Source organism: Lolium perenne, chromosome 3 (genome assembly GCF_019359855.2).
Source record: "Lolium perenne isolate Kyuss_39 chromosome 3, Kyuss_2.0, whole genome shotgun sequence".
Lineage (NCBI taxonomy): Eukaryota > Viridiplantae > Streptophyta > Magnoliopsida > Poales > Poaceae > Lolium > Lolium perenne.
In genome coordinates this window covers 335,561,087-335,586,100 of record NC_067246.2, presented here as the reverse complement: position 1 = coordinate 335,586,100, position 25,014 = coordinate 335,561,087, and the positions used below count along the sequence as shown (strand labels likewise).

Below are 25,014 nucleotides of genomic sequence, written 5' to 3'. Positions count from 1 at the left end.
ACATGCCGTCCCTATGCTATACTGGAATGATCCTGAAGAAGAATGAAGAACATAGGACGAGGATACTCTGTGTTCTTTGCGTTATATTCACTCATGATTGCCAAGATCTTGGTCAATGCTACTGTGATTTCTCCTTTCTCCTGATGTTCCTTTCTCCTGATGTGCTGTATTTTCGCAGGAATTTAAGATTATAACCAGGTTGGCCTAGATAATTGTAGATTCTATACCAGTCACAAGGAAGTACCTTATGTGGTTCTTGATATGAAAGGTATTGACCATGGCTTCTGTTTGTTTCCATCTAGGATGATCAATTCTATTCATCATGGTGCAACACAATCAATCTATGATGAAACATCTGTATTGTTTCTCTAATATTGATTGGACAACATTCTACCTATCAAGAGATCTCTTAATTTTTATAGGCATTTTGTATTTTTTAATTATCTCTGGTATAAGAGAAATGAAAGAGGACTAGCAATTGTGGCCTTTAAGTGACGAGCTACTTCAAGTTCTCACTATCTATTTCTCTTGTCATGTCCGTGGAGACCACGCCGCCAACTGTCGCCGCACCCGCAAAGACGACGACGCCAACTGTCGCCGCGCCCGCAAAGACGATGCCGCCACCTGCTGCCTCCAGCAAAGACAGCGAGTCACCTGTCGCTGCACCCGCGAAGACTATTGGCATGCTGCCACTGAAATTTGATCACACATGGTTCAGCGCCTTCAAGGTGTTTGATGTTTTGGCTTTGTATAATAATTCTGGCTAATTGCAGGTATCGCACCTCCCTTTGCCAGCATTAGACACCCTTCGTATTTGTATATTGGCAGCTAAATTTCTGGTTACTTGTGTGGTCCATTGCTCCAGTATAGAACTTGGAAGCTGAAGCATATATTTTTCAAATCCAGCAAAGTAATTAGCTCTTGGATTTGTTGTTTGAGGAACATTATTTAATTATTTTTAGTTGAGCATGTACTCATTAGCACATTCATCTTGTGCAGGCAGGAGGGAATATATGCTCTTCATTATTCTCGTATGTCGCTTCAAAATGTTCTAAACAAGCAAAATCCATTAGGTATTTTTCTCTTGAAACGTAAGTAGCATTTGAAGCTGGGCTGTAATATTGCTTGACCACTATTGAATTGGATTTCCACTCTAAACAATGGTTTTTTACTCTGCTGGACCGAGGCATGACAATACAAAGGCACGGAAGGATTTCCATCCCAATCTCACAGGCATATGGTACCCAGTGATGGTCTGCATGTTGCATAGCATGATTGATATTTAGCTAATTATTTGCAGTCATCAGGTAACCATCTTTGTTCCATGTGTTATATATGTTGTCTGATTGCTTTAATTAGTAATTATATGAAGGACAATCATATTTGTTCTTATTACTTCAGTCAATTGTATGAAATTTCAGAAGTTGCATGACTTCTACATCTACACTACTTAAAAAGGAGGAACATGTTCCTTATTCTGCCAACTCTCAATACGTCAAATCCTTTGGTCGTCGTGGTCGTACTCCCGTTCCGCACCGTGGACAACTCCGTTTCGCCGGTCCCTAAATCACGCGCCCACCTCGCTCTAATCCCGCCCCATCCCAAACATCTCCCTGGCGCACGCCCCTCCCCTTCCGTGCCTACAGATCCACAGGCGACGGAATCGCCGGCGGCCCGGCGCGGAGGAAGCCCGAGGTCGGCGAGGAGGCGCCGACCGTCCCGTCGTCTTTCTGCAGCAGCTGCCGGTCTCGGCTCCGTCTCGCCCCCAACCAGGAGTCACCGTCCCCTCCCCTTTTCCTCTCCATCTCTCCATTCATGGTGCAGCGGCGTCAGATGCAACTGCCTACTCAGGTACATTCTCGCTCCTCTGTCTCTCTCTACATGCCCATCTCTCTACCCATCCTCAATCCCTTGCAACGGTGCGTGTCGGAGGGTTCTGCGGTGTTTGCGGACCCGAGGATGAACGGGGATGGCGGCGGCTTCATGAAAGGAGCTGAACATGCGGCGGCCTGAACTCTTCCAAGGGGCTAACCTCCATCTCGTCAATTGCAGGAGCATGACCGGGAGAACCATTTTGGCATCAGTCAGATTGGAGGCGGGAGGTCAAGATGAACGCGAAGACGCTGGGAGAGGAGAGCAGTGCGGAGGAAGGAGGGCAGAGGCCAAGACCCGGCCAGCAGGACAGCCACCACGCCGCCTTCTTCTCACCTCCGTGACGCCATCCTCCTCTGTGTATTTGCGCCCAGATGTCGAGTCCTCATCCACTCAGCTGCTACTGACTAAGCATCCAGCTGAAACTATACCTCTGTAGTTGGCGGACGAAACATAGGTAATGCCCACTTGTTCTACTGCCTAAAACTAATATTATCTGTTGTTTCTTCTTGCGTCTTAACTAATTCATTTGAAAGACACATGGTTGGAAGCATGGAAAACGCTGTCATCTTTTGGTCTCACACATATATACCTTTATATCTGAAACAATCACCTGATTTTGGGTGAAAATTAGCACACTTAATCTGTGTTTCACAAGTATATGTGATAAGACTTGTATATGTGATAAGATGGTGATGATAAGGTCAATTTTGAGCTATTGGGCTGCACTCAGTAAGCTCCTTGATTAGTATGTTAAACACGCTAGAGTTTTCTTGTGCCTCATTCTGTTCTGATATGGTAGTTTCTGCCTGGGGATTTCAAACATCTTATGTACTATTACTATATAAATTGAGAGCTTCAATACAGTAGAGCATTAGGTGCTTGGTAGCACCCCAGACCAAGTGGTACACTACTCTCCTCCACTCCATTATCTATGACATTTTTTTAAATGGTAAGAAGAATGGTAAGGGTGAATACATGTCTAGCTCTTTCTGAAAGGTATTTCATTTTTCCAAGACAAATTTAGCAGGTTTCAGATTTTGTGTCTACTAAACACTCCCTTTTTGTGCTTGAATTATTATACAGACACCACATAATGTCTTGATGTTCGAAGACAACTAATGAAATAAATGTGTGGACTAAACTGTATTTTGTTGGGACCATCCACTGGGATTTTAGACCAGACCACACAGTTAATTGCATGTCAATGCAGTAATATTGGGTGAAAGACGGTGCTTGAAAACAAATTAAAAAAACCTGGACTCACAGAAAGAAGTACATGTGTTTTGGAATCCTTAACATGTAATTGCAATCTGCCAATCTATACGTAAATTTATGTGTCTATTTAAAATTTAGTATTAGCTCATAATCACATGATTTAAGAATGGGAAGTGAAATTTCAGCAAAAGGTAAGGCCCTGTTCTGCTTATCATGGCCACAAATAACCTAATTTTGAGAATGATATCGCCCACCCTATGTACAGTCTGTAGTGTTTCGCCCAATTTTGAGAATCAGATCACCCCTCTTATGGCTATCCGTGTAGAGGAACTAAGAAAGGTGAGGCAGAAATGACATCATTTGTTTTTCTCAAAAGCTGAATATGTGTTATGCGTAGTATCTATTTTATTTTGTTACTTTGCCGGTTCTCCATCAGTGCTGATAATGTTGTTGGCTGGTTATATGCTCCATTGTTTTTTACATGCTTCCTTCTTTGATTTCTAGGTGATGGAATTTTCCAACCTCTACTAATTAATGGGTGTTTGTACCTCACTGATCCAATATAACTATATTACTTAGTCGGCAAACACCAAAACTTGGTAATGAGTTTACCTCTTTCATGCACCAGATGGAATCTTATCCATTGGTGGAGGAGCTCGAGAGCTCAGTACAGATCCGCCCAACGTCCCGCACCTCTCAGCCATCAGGCCCAATACATGTTCCAGTTCAGCTTCATCGCGTCCCAGATGTACGAGACACACAGTAAATTTTGGATAAGATAAGATGGTTTTGTTTGATCTCAAGAGTATAGAGTATGGACCTGGAATCATTTTGCTCGGACGGGTAGAAGCCTTATACATATGGTTAGTGAAGTTTGATGTTAAGTGCAGTTTAGCGACTTCATTGCTTTTTAGTATTTAGTACTACATGATTACTGAATTTGATGATGGTTCATTCCAAAATTATTCTTAGTTTAAGTTGCCTTTTGTGTGCAGGTTATAGCACGAAATTAGCTGAAGTGGACCAAGGTGCACTTTTTGTGTGAGTTGTTCCGCAGGGAAAGCAGTGTTCTCCTCGACGACAGCATCAACAGGTGGTTTTTACAGTTGAGTGTTTGATTGAAGTTTTTCACTTATTTTGATTTAGCTGGGCGGGTCATCGTCCGGAGAACACATGATCCGGCACTAAATTTGATTGTATTTTATTTGTGCTCTCTAAATTAATTGTCTTTTTGCTCTGTGATTTGATAGCCATCAGGATGTGATTTGATAGCCATCAGGATCAGTAAGGAGCATCCGGAATTAAAGAACAGATATGGTTACAAGCAAACTCCCTTTCAATCTGAGAACAAAGGTGAATAGCAAAATCTTTGGATGTGATTCTGTTTCTTAGTCGGCAAGTTGGTAGTAGTAGATTAAGTAGTCAAAATGGTCTACTATATTGCTATATATTGGTTGATGCATGGATCTTTTGATGATAAGAAAAGAAGACATGCCAAAGAAGATCATTTTATTCAAATAGTACAGGAAGTGCTTATTGATGATGAAAATATTTTGATATTTCTCGCTTTCATGGACAACAGATGAGCCTAAGGGTTGTCACTTTGTATCACCTAATTTTGTTGAACAAATCCCTTTGTTAGCATTTAGTTCAATACATTGAAAGGGAGATAAATTTGTTCTTCGACTAAAAATGCATGTTTTGGTTGTTAATATTGCAAGAGGATAGCATTCTTCTCAAGATATATTTGTTCTGATATAATTGAATATTCTTGTTTGTGCATGTTCCTTGAAAATAAGTGAACATAAAATTTTCAAACCTATTATCTGAAGTACTTGCTCACCATAGACCAGCCGTAATTTGATCATGCCCATTATTTAGTTTCATGCTCCATGATGCATTTCGTACTAGAAAGCCTATTGCAATTTGGTTGTAGCTTGCTTCACATACTTGATGTAAGAGGGACTTATTCTTTAGAATTATTGATGCGTTAAAGTCTGTATCTTTGCTCAGTTGTCGTGTTGGTCACTGCATTAATGCAACATTTAGTTAATATGTTAATATTTTTTTCTCAATGGATCATCTTCAGTTCGCTTCTCAAGCGAAACCACTATACAAAGGCCTAGAGGAAATAACTGATTCATCCTGAGGAAGGTGAGCTCGAAAGTTCAGATTCCTCATGGTTGACGCATCAGATGTGAAAACCCATTCACACTGAACTAATTCAGCTCGAAAGTTCAAATTCCGCTTGGTTGATGCATCAAAACCTATCCACGCTCAATACGTGAACTAATTCCATGCCTTCTTATGTTGATAACTCATTGGTAGTTCCACAAGGAATCCGGGGCATCTTAGGAAGCGAATACGGCTAACGTTGCTGCAGTAGCAGAGGTTCCTCATGTCAGGCTCAGTGATGACATACGTGTGTCTGATGGAGGAAATCTGAGTGCACACTGCATTTCTTGTGGCTGTAATATAGTGTAGTCATGATCAAATATATCATTAACGTGAGATGAGATAGTGTCGCACAAATATGTATTTCTTGAGTCTTGTTAATACATTATTCTTCATGCAGATAAACATGGTCCAGTCTTTCAGAAGTATAGCAGACTATGACAGTAATGAAAACATTGTTGTTGATTCAGTATTTTGGAACCACATCATCCGTTTCAGCACATTTAGTAGAATAAGCATGGACGCATGTTGACAGAAACTCTAAATAGCAGATGATTACTCATTCTGTACAGTTATCATGCTTCCTTTGTACCATCACATAGATACGCAGATAACCAATGATTTCTAGAGACCATGAGGTATGTGTTTGAGCATTTCATAGTTGTCTCTTTCATCGGTAGCGAGTAAGTGGTCTGCAGCTTCTCAATTTTTCTTTTCTCAAATGTTCTTTGGTGGTTGCTAGATCCATGCTAGATCAGTATGTGGTTTTTGAAGCCTTAGCTAGCTAATTTGATTTGAAGCAAACATTTCTTTATCCTTCCAAATAGTGCAATTTAGATCTCCAGTTCTCTCTCCTTCTATTATTTAGAGTACAAATGTTCCGAACAAAAGTGTTGGTTGTGATCTAAATTTTTTTTTGTTGTCTCGCTGTCAGGAGCAGACCGTCGCAACCGCTTGCTTCGCCATGAATTTTCCTCTAGATCTAATCCAAAGGTATACATGCAGCCTCAATTCTTTCCCTGCCAGTTGTTCGTTCTTCATTATACACATGATTTGATTGGGGCGAAACGGCCTAGGTGCTCCCGAACATTGGTGACAGCTTATTTTACTTAAGTGGTCTATTATGCAGCAGCACTTAACTTTTCTTGCGGATATCATACTGGTCCAGCATTTTTTTCTTTTCTTTATTGCTACTATATTATTTGGCTGTGACACAAGTACACCGCCAGTTTATCTTTCGAACGTAAATTAAAGGGCATGGATTCTGCTCAAACCATGTTTGAAGCTTTCACATTAGTAGACACTCATGAAATTACACCCAAATGGCCTTTTAATGGTGCGCTACATCTAGGTTGTTATTGTGCTGAACATTTGTCTTCTATGTCTATCAGGATGGTGACACTTCTCTATTCAGCCGTGTGATCATTTTATTTTGTCTTATGTTTTATTTTATAGAAAAGCTTATTGTGCCGTGCCCGGTGTTAGTGTTATTGCTACGGTTAGCCATGCTAGAGAATTCTCAACCAACAAACTGAACTTTTCCAGCTTTTGTCACTATCCAAACTAAAATGAAACATACTCCCTCCGGTTGAATTTAATTGATGCAGAGGGAGAACTGCGCGTGCGTGTGCTTAGGCAGGTGGGAGCGTCGATTTTTTTAGGACCGGAGGTAGTAGATATGTTTACTTCCAGTTGGATGCTTGTGTTAAATCCAGTTCATTTCAGTAGGATTCTTTGTAGACAAATTTTTCAAAATTCAGTCATGTTTTCTCCCACTCGTGTTTTGGGATGTTGATTAATGTGTTGTTTTTAAATAGGGGAAGTGATGGAGCATGATGTTGAAGAGAAGGAATGTGAGAAAGATGGGGATAGCACACAGGTGACAGATTAATCCATTACATGGTTTGGGACGCTGTATTTGCAATGAATATTATTTGCATTGAATTGCCATTTTATCATTCTTATTCTATTTTCCATTAGATTGAGAATAAATATTATACAGGGAATAGGTAAGCATCTGAGTTGCTGATAGGAAGGAGAGAGATAAAAAAAAATTGAGCTCAGTTGTACACTTGTATTGATGGGGATAGCCGGCCGACACCAGCGATGGTTGTGGAGGTCGCTGGCCAAGAACTCGTGCTCATGCTCATGGTGGCCGGCACCGTTAAAGTTATTATTATTTTGTTACCTTGATGAAATATGTAACCGTTATTTGAGATAATGAAGTTATCTTCAATAAAACGAATCTAAGTTTGTATTTGGATATATATATATATAGACGGTTATGATATAAGAAATAAAATAGCATAATAAATAATGTTATATTATTATTTTATGAGTTAGTTTAATTAGAACTGAATTAGAATGTTCCATATGAGCTGAACCATTGGTTTTTGCGCTACAATTAGAAAATACAAGAGGAAAATAGAGTATCCTTTGTGGGTTTTGAACCTTGAAAATTATTTTTGAAAATTGCTTGGTATTCAGACCCGTGAGGCGTGAATGGAAATGTCACAATGATTATTGTTGTCGAAAGTGGGGTGATGATTGCTACAATCCCTCTGAAGCCATTGGCAACAGTTTACTAGAGTTGGAGAAAACATCAGAGCACAGCCGGTGAGTGGCACATTGGCAGCATGTGTGACTATAAATTACAATTTGGATATTGTAGGAGTGAGAAAAATAAGATGCACATTATTGACATAGTTTTAAAAAAAGGTGAAATTGAGGATCTCGTGGAAATGAAAAGAGTGAAAGATGCATCTTTGTTATGTTTTTGAAATGTTCTGCTCTATGAGAAAGAAGAAGCGGAAGGGAGGGATATAGTTTGAGTAACCCAAACTGCCAACCCTTGTGAAAATTTTCGCAGTTAATTTATTTATTAGAAATATATGCTAAAAATGTGGCTTTGTTTGCATATTCTCCACATTGGGATTATTCACGCGCATCATATTTACATGTAGGATAAGTAATAAATTTGAGGTGCCGTGGCAACGCACGGGCATTTGTACTAGTCAAGGAAAAAAGATCCTCCATTATGAGTTGTGCTATATATGTTTAGTTATGCAATCGTGAATTTTTAGATATGGTCGGAGGTGAATTTGTGCCTTTGGGCAATTGTGAATTTACACCGATACCCGCACTAAAAATGCACGATGCGGCCGCCGCCTGCACATTCCCTGCATGCCGGAACGCTGACACCCGCGTCGTCTTGCATGTTTGTGGCCATGGCCTGCAGGACCCTGCATGCTGCGGCCATGGCCTCCAGGTCCCTGCACAATGCAGCCGAAGCCTGCATTTCCCCTGCAGTTCGACCACAGGTTGCCGCATTTTCTTCAAGTTTGATGTCTTCCTCTGCCTATTGACATGTATTTGAACAGATACATGTTGCAGCCTTAATCTATAATAATGGATTGAGTTCAAGAAGTTATTTAAATCAATCATTAATCAGAAGCAGGCTTTTGAATGACAAGGGCCTTCAGAAATCAGGCCCCTTACTTTGGAGATAGCCAATGACCTGCATTTAAGAACAAATTTGTCCAACAAACGAAGGAATTTATTGTATCTCTTTGCATTACAGGTTAGCATCTTGTGCTATGCTTTATGTTTCCTTCATTAGCTATATAGATCTACATGTTCGACTTTGTGCTTATAAATTCACATGTCAGAGTCTTCACACATAGAATTGCCAAATTGATAAGTTGTTGCACTGATTAGGTGGTTTCCCTTGTATTTTAGAATTTTACCAGTCCTAAATGATAAGCATCTATTTCAAGACTCAAATCTATTTTTCTATGGTGATATCTGCAACATGATTGACTGCATTTATCTTGAGGTTGTCGCTCATTTTTTTATCTGAAGAAAAAATCAAGGTTGATAACCACTCAATGATATTCTTAATCTTCAGATAGAAGGAGCAAAGCTATGATTCGTATCAAAGATGGATATCTCATGTATGTGAGTTCAAAAGTGCACATAATCTCATGCATTATATTTTCATCATAGATATGATTAGTTTTGCATTTATAACCTGACAATTGGTTGCTAGAGATCAGCAATGGCTGAACTGTCCAGCTTTTTTGGAACTACTTAGGTAATTATAAAAATTGCATATTAATGTTCACTAGAGTACAAGCAGCTGTTTAAGCTACTTGGTCATGTGAATAGTATATCCTGCATGCAGTTAACATGGGGAAGATGAGGGCATGTTCATCCAGCTCACTATACCAAATAAGAGGAAAAGGGTATTGCAATGCGTTGATCTTTCCAGTTCACTCTTCGAAATAAGAGGAAACGGGTGTTCTTTGTCATAAAGAAACTGTGTCAAAAAAAGAGGAAAAGAGTGTTGCAATGGGTTGATCTTTTCTTTGTATAGTTTTGCAAGGCAATTTATTATCTACTTTTCATGCCTCTATTCTCTCTCTCAGATCGCTGATATCATAGCCATGTAACTCATACTACTACAATATAATGAGTGGAGATTGTTGAATTCCTTTGTGGTTGGTTTCGTTGTTTATCCGCTTGTAAATATGATGATCGAAACACTTATTCGTCTGATTTAATGACCATGCAATCTTTGTTGAACTAAAGTTCTTCAACTTCATGTCCCCTCTCCCTGAAAAACTGAATTAAGCTTGTCCTTCTAATTAGGTGTGCAACTAGAAAACGAGCAACAATGTCAACAAGAAATAGCGGACATTAAGCATGGATTTGAATCTGGAAGTATTACATATGAGCCAGCAAAACTTCAATTTACTGATGAAGCATTCAAGGAGCAGAAACATTGTTTTCAAATTGCCGATGAGAAAGTGGTTTTAGGCACACAAACCTATCACCTGGTAAAATTCACTGAGTTGCATTCACCGTTGGCTTATCATGTATGTTCTCTATTTTGGTGGGGGTAGGAGAATATATAGAGAATAGATCTTGTCCAGCCTTTCTGTATAATACTCCCTCTGGTTCAACATACATCTATTTTTAGACAATTATTTTGAACTGGAGGGAGTAGTAAAGTAACATAAGGACATTTCCAATGGGGCGACGCAAAAGGACGTGCGCGGACAAAAAACGCGCTCCAGCGGCTAGACGCAAAACGTCCGCAGCCCGTCCTGACGCAAACATGGACCAAATATGCGCCAGGAATGCGTCTGTGCAGACGCGTTCGCGCGTCCGTTTGCGTCCGTTTGGTCTGCATGCAGCCCCCTCTCTCCTACCCGCTGGAGAAGGAGCAGACGCATGCGGACATGCGGACGTTTTTTGTGTCCGTGCCCGATGCAAACGGACATAAATATGCGTCGCCCCGTTGGAGATGCCCTAAGATCCATAACTCCAAACGAGGTGGGACCTTATGAGTTTTTCGAATATTTTGTGGCTTAATGGTACATACAAGTGTACTTTTACAATTATTATACTAACTCCATTTTAATGAATAAGCCTTATATTATTCTTTAAAAGTCAAACTTGTAAACTTTGACCAAGATTTTTACAAAATATAATTAACATGTACGACACAAAATCAATGTCATTAGATACATCATGAAATATATTTCTATATTATATATATATAATTATAGTGGTTGGTACATTTTCTTAAAAGTTCGGACCAGGTTTACTAAGCTTAAATTTTCAGAAAACAAACCCTTATTCAGAATGGAGATATGGGCCGTGGCGAAGCACGGGCATTCAACTAGTATTTTATAGAGAACTTCTAGGTGATTAAACTTTCAGAATCTTGTTTTAAGAAACTTTCAGAAAAGTAAACTTCTAGAAAGATACAAGCAACTTTCCAAAAATTAAACGTTCAGGAAAAAGTGAAAAGAAACTTTGGGAAAACTAATCTTTGAGGAATTAAGGCTTCCACATATTTTGAGAGTATAGAGCTTTCAACAATTTTTCAGAAAAATAGAGCACCATGTCATGATGAAGGACCGCTAAAGCACCCCAAAATAGAGCACAATTTTTTCGGAGGAGGAATGTTGAGCCATTGGAAGAGGACGAGGCGGGGCTAAACGCACTGCATTGTCGGAGAAACGTGTAGGCATGTTATTGACGTACATCCTCAATCCTCTTTTTGCCCTATCTGCGCTCATCGCGCTGCTTCACCAGCTTTGCTTCGCGACAGCTCTCCACCTTGGTCAACACAATTGCCTCCACAAACGAAGACATGGGAGGGGAAATGAAGAAGGTGCTTGAGAGAGAAAACGATGGAAGGGGATTAGATAGAGATGGAGTTATATCTCATGGGAAATGGGGAAGGTTTGAGGAAAGGCAACTAGATAGTGGGCCCTAGAGCCACTAGTATAGAACAGAGTCCTAACGCCACCATTCATTAGATACGGATCTCAATTGGGATTAAGCCATTTGGGTATGTCCACTCTATTTGTGCGACATGATCTGCATGTGAGTAGTTTGACGGGTAACTATGTTAAGTGAAAAACTCCCACCAACGAATCTGAAACAAAACCCCCATGCTCGCCTTCATCGGCGAACTCGATAGGGTAACGCTACTCCGACATACCCAAACTCACAAATATGATGCAAAAGACCTCGCATTGAATGGGATGATCCAAATCACCAGCAATTTCGTAACAACTGACCGTGATGCACGCGGCCCTCTGATGGCCACCACACTCCCCACCTAGAACAAGAAAAACCATAATCGCAAGAATTGATTCTGAGTTACAAACAAAATTCGCTAAAACTGGATCTTTGATGAGAGGGCTTCAGGTGCAGAATACACAATAAAGCTGACATGACTTGATGCTACACTCCTATCAAAAAAAAGACTTGATGCTACACAGAGATGGTAACAACAAACCACCACGCACAAAAGACATGCAGTTGAGTGCAAAGCCATGAAACCCAGTTTGCCCCAAATGTGTATGATATGGTTGCTATGATTTTACCTAATTCAAATCTTTTGTGTGACATTTTTAGAATTAATCATGTTTATATTAGATAAAGAAAACAATGTTTACACCAAGATAATAGGATAATTGAACCCTTAGACATAGAAAAACTTTGAAAAAGTGAAAAATACAACTATGATCATAAGATTCAAACTTCTCGTCACAGCCGTAGCGATGGATAGCTTCGAAAACTCACCCACTAAAGTACATGTAAAGACCTGTAAAGGACAATTTGAATAGCCGCAACAATAGAATGCCTCGTACGATAGAGATTGGAAATAGCGGTAAGCATATAAAAGGGTCGCTGCCCAGATCTAGGCAAGAAGTCGCGCTAGCATCGCCATACCAGCATGAAGATCTTGCTCGTGAAGGATCAAAAGAAGGGGTTGTCAAAGACGCCGCCGTTGAAGGTACTATCACACCAACAGATAACAACAACAAGAATAAACCCATCATACATGAAGACCGGCGGTGATCTCGGAACATGATACTAGTTGTCTTGTGAAATATAGCCCAACATTGCACAATTGCAGTAAAAGAGTCATATTTATTGGATTCAGTTCAAACTTCAGGCCCTTGCAAGAAATCGTTCAAAATGAATTGAGACGTATTCACGACCAGCCGCTGCACATTGAACCGTACATATAAACAGCATCACTCGGAACGGATGCAAGAGTATGACTGGTTGAAGAGTCAAAGACATACTCCCTACGATTCATAATAAATGTTGAGGCTTTAGTTCAAACTTGATTAAATTTAAATTAAAGATGCGACAATTATTATGGATATGAGTACTAAAATACACATAACTGTTCCAGCATGAAAAACACTACTACTTGAACTCCTACTTCTCACACGTTGGTTAAAATCTTAGAAGTAGTCAGGTAGTCAGGTGACAGGAAGCAAGACTAGCACCAATATCACTGGTAGAAAAATGATCTTCCGTCCAGCCCCATTAGTCGCCAAAATATAGGAACCGCGACTAATGGGGTCTTTAGTCGCGGTTCGCCGAACCGCGACTAAAGACATGGGCCCAGCGCGCTCGCTGGCCAGCTGGTGGACGGGAGGGGCTTTAGTCGCGGTTGGCATTTCCTCAGACCTGGCCCGAAGGCCTTTAGTCGCGGTTGGCCAGGCCAACCGGGACTAAAGGCTCATCCCTATAAAAGGGCCTCAGCTCACAGCACTTAGCTATTTGGTGCCACTTCTCTTCACAAGCTTCACAAGGGGGTGTAGGTTTGTTTTTGGTTCCTCTTATGCACACAAGGTGTTTGATAAAATGCCCCAAGAGCATGAAACAAACATGATATGAAGTGTTGGAGCCACACTTGAGCTTCCTCATTTATTTTTTCCTCCTCGATCGCGGTTAGCAACTTGAACCTTTCATGCATGTGTGTCATTGATAAAATATGCATGTGTGTAGTTCATTGTTTAATTTCTATTGTTTATAGCTAGTTAGTTTAACAAATGCATGATGGTTAATTATATATTTTATATTATAATAATGCAGATGAATCGGCAATGGATGTACGGTAACCGACTCTCTGGCGAGTTCACTACGGGTTTGAAAGATTTCCTCGTAGTGGCTAATGCGAACAAGCAGAAGGGTTTTGTTATCTGCCCATGTGTTGACTGTAAGAATCAGAAGGGTTACTCTTCCTCAAGAGAAGTTCACCTGCACCTGCTTCGGCACGGTTTCATGCCAAGCTATAATTGTTGGACCAAGCATGGAGAAAGAGGGGTTATAATGGAAGAAGATGAAGAAGGGGATGATTTCATCGATGAAAACTATCTTGCTCATTTCGGTGATACTTTCATGGAGGATGCTGAAGGTGAAGGGGAAGGTGAAGGGGAAGGTGAAGAAGAGGCACGTGATGAGCCCGTTGATGATCTTGGTCGGACCATTGCTGATGCACGGAGACGCTGCGAAACTGAAAAGGAGAGGGAGAATTTGGATCGCATGTTAGAGGATCACAGAAAGTCGCTGTACCCCGGATGCGATAATGGTCTGAAAAAGCTGGGTTGCACACTGGATTTGCTGAAATGGAAGGCACAGGCAGGTGTAGCTGACTCGGCATTTGAAAACTTGCTGAAAATGTTGAAGAATATGTTTCCAAAGAATAACGAGTTGCCCGCCAGTACGTACGAAGCAAAGAAGGTTGTCTGCCCTCTAGGTTTAGAGGTTCTGAAGATACATGCATGCATCAACGACTGCATCCTCTAGCGCGGTGAATACGAGAATTTGAATGAATGTCCGGTATGCACTGCATTGCGTTATAAGATCAGAGGCGATGACCCTGGTGACGATGTTGAGGGCGAGAAACCCAGGAAGAGGGTTCCCGCCAAGGTGATGTGGTATGCTCCTATAATACCACAGTTGAAACGTCTGTTCAGGAACAAAGAGCATGCCAAGTTGTTGCGATGGCACAAAGAGGACCGTAAGTCGGACGGGGAGTTGAGACACCCCGCAGATGGAACGCAATGGAGAAAGATCGACAGAGAGTTCAAAGATTTTGCAGCTGATGCAAGGAACATAAGATTTGGTCTAAGTACAGATGGCATGAATCCTTTTGACGAGCAGAGCTCCAGCCATAGCACCTGGCCCGTGACTCTATGCATCTACAACCTTCCTCATTGGTTGTGCATGAAGCGGAAGTTCATTATGATGCTAGTGCTCATCCAAGGTCCGAAGCAACCCGGCAACAACATCGATGTGTACCTAAGGCCATTAGTTGATGAACTTTTACAGCTGTGGGGCAGACCTGGTGTCCGTGTGTGGGATGAGCACAAAGAAGAGGAATTTGACCTACGAGCATTGCTTTTCGTAACCATCAACGATTGGCCTGCTCTTAGTAACCTTTCGGGACTGTCAAATAAGGGATACAATGCATGCACGCACTGCTTACATGAGACTGAAAGTGTACATTTGCCAAATTATAAGAAGAACGTGTACCTTGGGCATCGTCGATTTCTTCCGAAAATTCATCCAGTAAGAAAGAAAGGCAAGCATTACAACGGCAAGGCAGATCACCGGCCGAAGCCTGCGGAGCGCACTGGTGCTGAGGTATTTGATATGGTCAAGGATTTGAAAGTCATCTTTGGAAAGGGTCCTGGCGGACAATCAGTTCCGAAGGGAGCTGACGGGCACGCAGCCATGTGGAAGAAGAAATCTATATTCTGGGAGCTAGAATATTGGAAAGTCCTAGATGTCCGCTCTGCAATCGACGTGATGCATGTTACGAAGAATATTTGCGTGAACCTCCTAAGCTTCTTGGGCGTGTATGGGAAGACAAATGATACAAAGGAAGCACGGCAGGACCAAAGAACGTTTGAAAGACCACGATGACCGGCATCCGAATGGTTTCAAGGTCGTGCCGGCTACGCTCGACCAAAGAAGAGAAGGTCATCTTTTTTGAATGCCCGAGCGTATGAAGGTCCCGTCTGGATTCTCGTCCAATATAAAGGGAATAATAAACATGGCGGAGAAAAAGTTCCAAAACCTGAAGTCTCACGATCGCCACGTGATTATGACGCAATTGCTTCCGATTGCTTTGAGGGGCTCTGCCGGAAAATGTTCGAGTAGCCATTGTGAAGCTATGTGCATTACTCAAAGCAATATCTCAGAAGCTAATCAATCCAGAAGTTCTACCACGGTTACAGAACGATGTGGTCCAATGTCTTGTCAGTTTCGAGTTGGTGTTCCCGCCATCCTTCTTCAATATTATGACGCACCTCCTGGTTCACCTAGTCGAAGAGATTTCCATTCTCTATTTCTACACAATATGTTCCCCTTCGAGAGGTTCATGGGAGTATTAAAGAAATATGTTCGTAACCGTGCTAGGCCAGAAGGAAGCATCGCCAAGGGCTATGGAAATGAGGAGGTAATTGAGTTTTGTGTTGACTTTGTTCCTGACCTTAAGCCGATTGGTCTTCCTCGATCGCGGCACGAGGGGAGATTAAGTGGAAAGGCACGATCGGAAGGAAATCAACGATATGTATGGACGGCCATTCTATGACTTAAGCACACCACACAGTTCTGACCAATTCCAGCTTGGTGGCTCCGTACTTTGAGAAACACAAGAATATTTTACGCTTGGACAACCCGGGGAAGCCTGAATCCTGGATTAGGAAGGCCCACATGGAGACTTTCGGCAGTTGGTTGAGAAAACATTTAATGAATGACAATGATGTTGTAGATCAGCTGTACATGTTAGCCAAGACACCATCTTCGACTATAATGACTTTCCAAGGGTACGAGATAAATGGGAATACATTTTACACGATCGCCCAAGATAAAAAGAGCACCAACCAAAACAGTGGTGTCCGCTTTGATGCAGCAACCGAGAATGGGCAAAAGGTCACATATTATGGTTACATAGAGGAGATATGGGAACTTGACTATGGACCCTCCTTTAAGGTCCCTTTGTTCCGGTGCAAATGGTTCAAGCTAATAGGAGGTGGGGTAAAGGTGGACCAGCAATACGGAATGACAATGGTGGATTTCAACAATCTTGGTTACCTTGACGAACCATTCGTCCTAGCGAAAGATGTCGCTCAGGTTTTCTATGTGAAGGACATGAGTAGCAAACCGAGGAAACGGAAAGATAAGAAAATGATCAATACATCATGCGATGATCCAAAGCGCCACATTGTTCTTTCAGGGAAAAGAAACATCGTGGGAGTGGAGGACAAGACAGACATGTCAGAAGATTATAATATGTTTGCTGAAATTCCGCTCTTCAAAGTGAACACCGACCCAAGCATTAAGTTAAATGATGAGGATGCTCCATGGATACGGCACAATCGTAAGCAAGCAGGGACACAAGGAAAGAAATGATGTGTAATAATTTATTGTACCAAACTTTGTTGAATGGATCATGTGAATTATATTACCCGTGATGTGTTTGGTGTCCATTTTCGAATGATTCGAGATACCACTGATGATACATGAAATTTGGAGTGATTTAGTCATACTCCTGCCTAGGCGTATAATATGCATACTCGTAGTCTTCATAGCCGCCGCCGTTGTACTGGTAGTCGTCGCCTTCTAAGTTGCCGCCGTCGTCGTCACTGCTGTCGTCGCTGTCGTCGGGCGGCGCTCGTGGCTCGAACTGAGGGTAGCACAGGCGGGGGATATCGCCGGCCGTGATGTAGTCCATGACGCTCTGCAGAGTCCGGCCGTACCACCATAGCCGACGGCCGGCCTCGTGGAAGTTCCCAGGACGCAGACCGTCCTCCTCATACCTGGCGAGCGCCCTCTCACGCCGATTGATGAAGAAGGCATCCCAAGTATGCTGGTTATCGGGATGCCAGCGGGGATTCATCCGCTGCTCCGGCGTGAGGTCGAGGTAGTAGTGGTTCGTGATGGCCGCCCGGCGCGCAGTACCCTGAGGGACGGGAGGGACCGGCACGTCGCCGGCGCTTAGGCTCCAGCCGGCGGGAATGATGTAGCCCGGTGGGCAAGGGTAGTTCGAGGCGCAAAGCTCCTCCACCTGCTGGTAGGTTAGAGTGGGTGCGGTGGAAGCCATGAGAGAGTGATGAGAGATTGTAGAGATGTGATAATGCTGGCCAAGCCGGGCTACATATATGTAGTGACAAATGGCGGGAAAAATGGGAGCGGGAAGACAGGAGGCGGGAAGAAAGTGGCGGGAAGAAAGAGGCGGGAAGAAAGTGGCGGGAAGAAAGAGGCAGGAAGAAAGTGGCGGGAAGAAAGAGGCGGGAAGAAAGAGGCGGGAAGAAAGATGCGGGAAGACAGGCCGGGGAGAACTTATGGGAAGACAGAGGTGGCCGGGAAGAACTGGTGGGAAGCGGGGACAGGAAGACAGATGAGGGAAGAAATTGGTTTTTCTGATTTTTTGATATATTATTTGTATTTTTAACATATTGAATTTAATTAGTTTTACTTTTCTTAATTTTTTGATATACTATTTGTATTTTTAACATTTTGAATTGAATTAGTTTTATTTTTCTGATTTTTTTGATATATTATTTGTATTTTTAACATTTTGAATTGAATTAGTTTTACTTTTCTTAATTTTTTGATATACTATTTGTATTTTTAACATTTTGAATTGAATTAGTTTTATTTTTCTGATTTTTTTGATATATTATTTGTATTTTTAACATTTTGAATTGAATTAGTTTTACTTTTCTTAATTTTTTGATATACTATTTGTATTTTTAAGATTTTGAATTGAATTAGTTTTATTTTTCTGAATTTTTTGATATATTATTTGTATTTTAAGATTTTGAATTGAATTAGTTTTATTTTTCTGAATTTTTTGATATATTATTGGTATTTTTAAGATTTTGAATTGAATTAATTTTATTTTCTGAATTTTTTGATATATTATTTGTATTTTTAAAATTTTTAAATGAACTAGTTTTATTTTTCTTTACTTTTTGATATATTATTTGTATTTTTCAGATTTTGAAATGAATTAGTTTTATTTTTCTGAATTTGTTGATATATTATATGTACTTTTCACATTTTGAAAAAGAAAAGACATGCGAAAAATACCTTTAGTCGCGGTTGGCCTCGCCAACCGCGACTAAAGGGTATTTTCCGCGGGAAACTTGAACCCGGCGAAAAATACCCTTTAGTCGCGGTTGGGGAGGCCAACCGCGGCTAAAGGTACCGGTCCCCAACCGCGACCAAAGGTCGCTTAGTATAAATTTGCGCGCCCGAACCGCCGCTGCCCCATTCTCTTCTTCTCCGCGCACGAAGGAACTGCAGGACGCCGTCGGGCTGCTCCATCGCCGACCGCCGCCCTCGCCGATCGTGCCGCGCGCGCCCCTCGCCGCCGCGCCTCGCCGATTGCCGCCGCGCGCGCCGCGCGCCGAACCACCGTACGCTCCCCGCCGTGTTGCTCGACTTTTCGCCCGTACCGCGTCGTCCTTCCCCGCCGGCGCCGCCACGCGCGCGCCACACGAACGAGGGGAGAGGGAGGCCCGCCGGTCTTGGCCGCGCGCGCCGATTCTTGGCCCGCCTCGAGGCCGGCCGGCCCCCGGAGAGACGTGCGCGTGGGAGAGGCCGGCCGCCGGAGAGAGAGAGAGAGAGAGAGAGAGAGAGAGAGAGAGAGAGGGAGGAGAAGGAGAGAGGGAGAGGGCCGGCCGGATTTTTCTTCTTTTTTTGTGTTTTTTTGTTCTTTGTAATTTTAACTAGTTAATTAGTTTAACAAAAACGGTAAAATAACTTAAAACTTGATAATTAACAAAAAAAAACCGTAAAAGTTGATAATTAACGCAAAACTTTGTCACTTGATAATTAACTTAAAACTTTGTCACTTGATAATTAACTTTGTCACTTGATAATTAACTTAAAACTTGTGTTTTTTGTGTTTTTTTGTTCTTTGTAATTTTAACTAGTTAATTAGTTTAACAAAAACGGTAAAATAACTTAAAACTTGATAATTAACAAAAAAACCGTAAAACTTGATAATTAACGCAAAACTTTGTCACTTTTAAAAGAACTCAAAATTTGACTTAAAAATTTGTCACTTTTAAAATAACTTAACAAAAGTTTGTCACTTTTAAAATAACAAAAATAACTTAACCACCGCGCGCGTATACGGAGGGGGGAGCGAGCCCCTCGTCGCCCCCTCCGTATACGCGCGGTGTTTTTTTTGGGATCGAGAGGGGGCGGCGAGGGTTATGTGTGTTGTCCTCGCCTCCCTCTCCGTGACGCCGTCGTCTACCGCCCCGTCTCACGCTCTTCCGCGACACCCTCTCCCACCCCTTCCAGCTCGCCGGCCCCCTCTTTTTGCCACCGCCCTTTCGCCACCGCCACCGCCCCCTTCTTCACTTAATTAATTTGTTTTTACTACATGTTTTCAGGACTGACATATGGCGGACGATAGAGCTGACCCGATTATGGCCAGCTATGATCCGGACGCTGAAGACCATATGTTCGGCATCATAAACGGCGATATTCTATATGTGCCGACCGAACAAGAAGAAGAAGATATCTCTTCTTATCTGAACCTTGACGGTGAAGATGAAGGCCGTCAGCAAGATGATGCCGAACAAACGTCGATAAACGACGATCTTCAAATGGAAGTAGCAACCACCTCCGGCGCCGAGGTATATATATACATTGAGCATCTGGTGATACAAACTAACTGATTTGAATAAATATGTGTGTACTAACGCGTGATGGCGTGTATTTCACACGTTCGTTGGGCAACCCCAAGAGGAAGGTATGATGCGCACAGCAGCAAGTTTTCCCTCAGAAAGAAACCAAGGTTTATCGAACCAGGAGGAGCCAAGAAGCACGTTGAAGGTTGATGGCGGCGAGATGTAGTGCGGCGCAACACCAGGGATTCCGGCGCCAACGTGGAACCTGCACAACACAACCAAAGTACTTTGCCCCAACGAAACAGTGAGGTTGTCAATCTCACCGGCTTGCTGTAACAAAGAGTTAACCGTATTGTGTGGAAGATGATTGTTTGCGAAAACGATGAGAACAAGATGTGCAAGAGATTGTATTTCAAGAAAGAGAATTGGACCGGGGTCCACAGTTCACTAGAGGTGTCTCTCCCATAAGACGAACAGCATGTTGGGTGAACAAATTACAGTTGGGCAATTGACAAATAAAGAGAGCATGACAATGCACATACATATCATGATGAGTATAGTGAGATTTAATTGGGCATTACGACAAAGTACATAGACCGCCATCCAACTGCATCTATGCCTAAAAAGTCCACCTTCAGGTTATCATCCGAACCCCCTCCAGTATTAAGTTGCAAGCAACAGACAATTGCATTAAGTATGGTGCGTAATGTAATCAACAACTACATCCTTAGACATAGCATCAATGTTTTATCCCTAGTGGCAACAGCACAACACAACCTTAGAACTTTCTCACATCGTCCCGGTGTCAATGCAGGCATGAACCCACTATCGAGCATAAGTACTCCCTCTTGGAGTTACAAGCATCTACTTGGCCAGAGCATCTACTAGTAACGGAGAGCATGCAAGATCATAAACAACACATAAGCATAACTTTGATAATCAACATAACAAGTATTCTCTATTCATCGGATCCCAACAAACGCAACATATAGAATTACAGATAGATGATCTTGATCATGTTAGGCAGCTCACAAGATCCGACAATGATAGCACAATGGGGAGAAGACAACCATCTAGCTACTGCTACGGACCCATAGTCCAGGGGTAGACTACTCACACATCACACCGGAGGCGACCATGGCGGCGTAGAGTCCTCCGGGAGATGATTCCCCTCTCCGGCAGGGTGCCGGAGGCGATCTCCTGGATCCCCCGAGATGGGATCGGCGGCGGCGGCGTCTCTGGAAGGTTTTCCGTATCGTGGTTCTCGATGCGGGGTTTTCGTCACGGAGGCTATTTGTAGGCGGAAGGGCGAGTCGGGGGCCGGGCGAGGGGGCCACACCAGGGGGCGGGGCGGCCCCCCCGTGGGCCGCGCCGCCACGTGGTGTCGCCACCTCGTGGCCCCACTTCGTGTGTTCTTCGGTCTTCTGGAAGCTCCGTGGAAAAATAGGCCCCTGGGCTTTGATTTCGTCCAATTTCGAGAATATTTCCTTACTAGGATTTCTGAAACCAAAAACAGCAGAAAACAGCAACTGGCACTTCGGCATCTTGTTAATAGGTTAGTTCCAGAAAATGCACGAATATGACATAAAGTGTGCATAAAACATGTAGATAACATCAATAATGTGGCATGGAACATAAGAAATTATCGATACGTCGGAGACGTATCAGCATCCCCAAGCTTAGTTCTGCTCGTCCCGAGCAGGTAAAACGATAACACAGATAATTTTTGGAGTGACATGCCATCATAATCTTGATCATACTATTTGTAAAGCATATGTAGTGAATGCAGCGATCAAAACAATGTGTATGACATGAGTAAACAAGTGAATCATATAGCAAAGACTTTTCATGAATAGCACTTCAAGACAAGCATCAATAAGTCTTGCATAAAAGTTAACTCATAAAGCAATAATTCAAAGTAAAGGCATTGAAGCAACACAAAAGAAGATTAAGTTTCAGCGGTTGCTTTCAACTTGTAACATGTATATCTCATGGATATTGTCAACATAGAGTAATATAATAAGTGCAATAAGCAAGTATGTAGGAATCAATGCACAGTTCACACAAGTGTTTGCTTCTTGAGGTGGAGAGAAATAGGTGAACTGACTCAACATTGAAAGTAAAAGAATGGTCCTCATAGAGGAAAAGCATCGATTGCTATATTTGTGCTAGAGCTTTGATTTTGAAAACATGAAACAATTTTGTCAACGGTAGTAATAAAGCATATGCATCATGTAAATTATATCTTATAAGTTGCAAGCCTCATGCATAGTGTACTAATAGTGCCCGCACCTTGTCCTAATTAGCTTGGACTACCTGGATTATCACCGCAATACATATGCTTTAACCAAGTATCACAAAGGGGTACCTCTATGCCGCCTTTGTACAAAGGTCTAAGGAGAAAGCTCGCATTTGGATTTCTCGCTTTGATTATTCTCAACTTAGACATCCATACCGGGACAACATAGACAACAGATAATGGACTCCTCTTTTAATGCTTTAAGCATTCAACAACAATTAATTCTTTTCTCATTAGAGATTTGAGGATGTTTATCCAAAACTGAAACTTCCACCATGGAACATGGCTTCGGTTAGCGGCCCAATGTTCTTCTCTCACAATATGCATGCTCAAACCATTCAACTCAGAGTAGATCGCCCTTACTTCAGACAAGACGAACATGCATATCAACAAACAAGAAAATCAACAATGAGTTGATGGCGTTCCCCGATAAACATGGTTATCGCACAACAAGCAACTTAATAAGAGATAAAGTGCATAATTACATATTCAATACCACAATAGTTTTTAAGCTATTTGTCCCATGAGCTATATATTGCAAAGGTGAATGATGGAATTTTAAAGGTAGCACTCAAGCAATTTACTTTGGAATGGCGGAAAATACCATGTAGTATAGGTAGGTATGGTGGACACAAATGGCATAGTGGTTGGCTCAAGTATTTTGGATGCATGAGAAGTATTCCCTCTCGATACAAGGTTTAGGCTAGCAAGGCTTATTTGAAACAAACACAAGGATGAACCGGTGCAGCAAAACTCACATAAAAGACATATTGAAAACATTATAAGACTCCACACCATCTTCCTTGTTGTTCAAACTCAATACTAGAAATTATCTAGACCTTAGAGAAACCAAATATGCAAACCAAATTTTAGCATGCTCTATGTATTTCTTCATTAATGGGTGCAAAGCATATGATGCAAGAGCTTAAACATGAGCACAACAATTGCCAAGTATCACATTACCCAAGACATTTATAGCAATTACTACATGTATCATTTTCCAATTCCAACCATATAACAATTTAACGAAGGAGAAACTTCGCCATGAATACTATGAGTAGAAACCAAGGACATACTTGTCCATATGCTACAGCGGAGCGTGTATCTCTCCCATAAAGTGAATGCTAGGATCCATTTTATTCAAACAAAACAAAAACAAAAACAAACCGACGCTCCAAGAAAAAGCACATAAGATGTGATGGAATAAAAATATAGTTTCAGGGAGGAACCTGATAATGTTGTCGATGAAGAAGGGGATGCCTTGGGCATCCCCAAGCTTAGACGCTTGAGTCTTCTTGATATATGCAGGGGTGAACCACCGGGTGCATCCCCAAGCTTAGAGCTTTCACTCTCCTTGATCATGTTGCATCATACTCCTCTCTTGATCCTTGAAAACTTCCTCCACACCAAACTCGAAACAACTCATTAGAGGGTTAGTGCACATTATAAATTGACATATTCAGAGGTGACACAATCATTCTTAACACTTCTGGACATTGCATAATGCTACTGGACATTAGTGGATCAAAGAAATTCATCCAACATAGCGAAAGAGGCAATGCGAAATAAAAGGCAGAATCTGTCAAAACAGAACAGTTCGTATTGACGAATTTTAAAATGGCACCAGACTTGCTCAAATGAAAATGCTCAAATTGAATGAAAGTTGCATACATATCTGAGGATCATGCACGTAAATTGGCTTAATTTTCTGAGCTACCTACAGGGAGGTGGACCCAGATTCGTGACAGCAAAGAAATCTGGAACTGTGCAGTAATCCAAATCTAGTACTTACTTTTCTATCAACGGCTTAACTTGGCACAACAAAACACAAAACTAAGATAAGGAGAGGTTGCTACAGTAGTAAACAACTTCCAAGACACAAAATAAAAACAAAGTACTGTAGGTAAAAACATGGGTTGTCTCCCATAAGCGCTTTTCTTTAACGCCTTTCAGCTAGGCGCAGTAAAGTGTGCATCAAGTATTATCAAAGGGTGGTGCATCGTTATCATGAGCTCCCCCATCCATAGTGGTACTAAGGGCTTTGTCAATTTTAGGCCTATAATAATACTTCTTTGGTCTAGGCACTTTAGAGACATACATAAACTTTTGCTCCTTACCCACATAAGCTTTCTCCTTATATTTAAGAGAAGAAAATGTTGAACCCAAGGTTCCCATAGCTTTTTCAAGTTCGTCAATCCTATTGATTTGATCATCATGGACAGCATTAGTTCCTAGGACACTAATTCTTTCATCAATTCCTCCTAAGGATTTATCAAGTTCATCAGTTTTATCAAGTAATATTTCCAATTTAGCTTCAATACTTGGAAAAATTTTCTCTATGGTTTCCAATTTTTTCATAACATCTTCAAGAGAGATTTCAGTTTTAACTTTATCAACAGAGGGTATTCCAAATAAACTCTCAATAATGCAACTAGCTTCTAATGCAGGGGTACTTAAGAAGTCACCTTT

The 25,014-nt window shown here is 41.7% G+C and overlaps 1 long non-coding RNA gene across 14 annotated transcripts; it reads left to right on the top strand.

The window, feature by feature from the left end:
* Positions 1-1,513: 1,513 nt before the first annotated feature.
* On the top strand, positions 1,514-7,524 carry LOC127345904 (uncharacterized). 14 transcript variants are annotated; one of them, XR_007879117.2, is made up of 8 exons: positions 1,518-1,851; positions 2,053-2,329; positions 3,719-3,953; positions 4,086-4,183; positions 4,363-4,443; positions 5,180-6,258; positions 7,083-7,144; positions 7,268-7,524. It is a non-coding gene; the product is annotated as an uncharacterized lncRNA (long non-coding RNA). The 14 variants fall into 14 exon arrangements; XR_007879114.2 differs by having other exon boundaries at positions 4,086-4,195; XR_007879115.2 differs by having other exon boundaries at positions 4,086-4,195; positions 4,341-4,443.
* The last annotated feature ends 17,490 nt before the right edge of the window (positions 7,525-25,014 follow it).